The sequence below is a fragment of the Micromys minutus genome (genome assembly GCF_963924665.1).
Source record: "Micromys minutus genome assembly, chromosome: 17".
NCBI classification, from domain to species: domain Eukaryota; kingdom Metazoa; phylum Chordata; class Mammalia; order Rodentia; family Muridae; genus Micromys; species Micromys minutus.
This window is the reverse complement of record NC_137952.1, coordinates 51945588-51948400: the sequence shown is the minus strand read 5'-3', so window position 1 is coordinate 51948400 and position 2813 is coordinate 51945588. Positions and strand designations below refer to the sequence as shown.

At 39.7% G+C, this 2813-nt stretch overlaps 1 pseudogene across 1 annotated transcript; it reads left to right on the top strand.

Moving 5' to 3' along the window:
• The first annotated feature begins 1227 nt into the window (after positions 1 to 1227).
• On the top strand, positions 1228 to 2386 carry LOC308431471 (large ribosomal subunit protein eL19-like; annotated as a pseudogene). The gene is made up of 2 exons: positions 1228 to 1610; positions 2125 to 2386. The product of its transcript is annotated as a large ribosomal subunit protein eL19-like (transcript).
• The last annotated feature ends 427 nt before the right edge of the window (positions 2387 to 2813 follow it).

The window sequence follows — 2813 nt, the reverse complement described above, 5'->3', positions numbered from 1 at the left end:
AAAGCTTTTGCTGCCAAGCTGCTGCTTTCTGCTCTAGTGGACTTTGGCAATTTATCCGCCAATAAACTTTTCTTCCTATGTACATAATGGTCTAGTTTGGCACTTTTTTTAAATAATGATAAACTAGGAAATTGCTTTTGTTATTCATAGCAAGGCATATAGGGTTGTCATTCTTTTATAGGAAGAGAGTCCAAACGAAAAGAAGGAAATAGTCAATATCCCAACTGAAAAAAAAAAATGGACCAAAACTTCGAACAGGAAATTCAAGCTGCATCCTAGTTTGCGTTCTCTTGCTGTGATCAAACACCACAGCTAAAGACAACTAAGGAGCAAGGCTTCCTTCCAGTCAGCCCATCATCAGGGGAAGCTACAGGGGGAGCTCAAGGCAGGAATCCAGATACAGGAACCTGGAGGCAGGAAGTGAAGCAGTGGTCACAGAGAAAAGCCTGCTCACTGGCTTGCTTCACACAGCTCGGCTGGCTCAGCCTGCTTCCTCATAGCACCTAGAATAGGCTGTGCCCTCCTGTAACTGCCGACACGAAATCAGATGGGGGCATTTTCTTGACTGAGATTTCTTTTTTTCCAGATGACCTTAGTTTGTGTCAAGTTGGCAAAACTATCCAGCACAGCTGGGGATACAACTCAGAGATGTCCTTAGCAGGATGATGTCCCTGGGTTCATTCTCTTGTGTGGCAGGAAGAAAAGAGAGGGAAACGAAATAGGAAAGAAAGTCTTAGCCATGTGAAAAGGTCATTACCACATAAAAGGATGTTAAACCTTCCTTGCAATAAAGGGAAATAGAAATTAAGAGAATGCTGAAATACTATTCACCAGATTAGGAGAAGTTATCAAAAGCAGCACTGGCAAAATACAAAATGACACAACCTTCCCTGAAAAAGAACTTAGAAACATGTAAAATTACCAAGACAGTTTTTTTACCCAATAATTCTAACCTAAACCCCAAACATCTCCTGGGAAAAAACATAAAGTGCTACATATTATTTACTGCAGTATGCTTTGTAATAGTGAAAGACTTGAAAGACTCAAATTTCAATCGGAAGGGGACTAGGTGAATATATTGTAACATTCATCAAATGAAGCATCATTTACCTATTCAAAAATAGGAAATGTATATTACCTCCACACAGTAATCGCCAGGACATACTGGTATATGAAAAGTAAGTTTAAGAAAAGTTAAAAATCCCTTTCACTGCTGCATCCACAGCCATGAGTACGCTCAGGCTACAGAAAGGCTTACCTCTAGTGTCCTCTGCTGCGGTAAAAAGGTCTGGTTGGACCCCAATAAGACCAACGAAATCGCCAATGCCAACTCCCGTCAGCAGATCAGGAAATGATCAAAGATGGCTGATCATCTGGAAGCCTGTGCCTGTCCATTCCTGGGCTCACTGCCAGAAAAACACTTTGGCCCGACAGAAGAGCAGGCATATGGGCATAGGGAAGAGAAAGGGAGCTGCCAACGCTCGCTCGCCTGAGAAGGTGACCTGGATGAGGATCCTGTGGATCCTGTGCCCACTTCTCAGGAGATACCGGGAATCTAAGAAGATTGACGGCCATGTGTATCACAGCCTGTACCTGAGGTCAAAGGGAATGTATTCAAAACCAATACTACTCAGCCACCAGAAACAATGACTTGACCAAATTCTTAAGAAAATGGCTGCATCTAGAGAAGATCATCCTGAGTGAGATAACCCAGTCACAAAAGAACAGACATAATATGCAGTCACTGATAGTGGAATGCTAACCCCAGAGGCTTGCACTCCCCCAGAAACAACTCACAGACTGTACAAAGTCCAAGAAATAAAGAAAACAAAACAAAACAAAACAAAAAAAAACTTTACACAACAAGAAAACTTTGACTATTTCCATGTTACATTTTGTTTTACATGTACTTTATGCTCAGTGTAACTATTAAGTTTTCAATGCATACTATCAAATCTTAAAAAAAAATCAAGTACTGACTAAAAAATATATTCATATAGTTTTATGTAAAAATTATTTTAAAATCTGAAAAAAAAGTACTGACAAAAATGTATTGTATAATTTTATGCAAAAAATGCTTAAAATCTGTACATTTATCTTTGTTTTGTAAAATAAAGTTGTTAAAAAAAAAAAAACCAAGCGGATTCTCATGGAGCACATCCACAGACTAAAGGCGGACAAGCCCCACAAGAAGCTACTGGCTGACCAGGCTGAGGCTCTCAGGTCTAAGAACAAGGAAGCATGAAAGCTTCAGCAGGAGCGCCTCCAGGCCAAGAAGGAAGAGATCATCAAGACTCTGCCCAAGGAGGAAGAGACCAAGAAACAAAGCTTCCCTCATGTCTGCACATTGTGGCCTGGCTGTGGCCTCGCATGGATCAGTCATTAAAATAAAACAAGCCTTTAAAAAAAAAGAAAAGTTGATGTATACAGTATCCCCCCAACACATATCTTCAATGCAGGTACATCAACTGGATTATTTTATATCATGAGTTATTAATTGCATATGTCTAATAATAGCACTAAAATTTATATTTTTAGGAAAGATATATGAAAATATATACTCCAGGAGAGACAGAAATAGGAAGGGAAAACTCAGAACTCAAAATCATGTAAATGGAATCCAGGCATGAAGGCATACAAACTTAGTCCCAGCACTGAGGAGGCAGGGGCAAGCAGATCTTGATAAGGTAGTTGGTCTGGTCTACAGGACTACAGTGTAAAACTCCATCGCAAAACCAAAGAGTAGTAGATTAGAGATGTAAAAATCCCTAAAATGTATGAAACCTATATAAGACAAACATATACAAATCAGA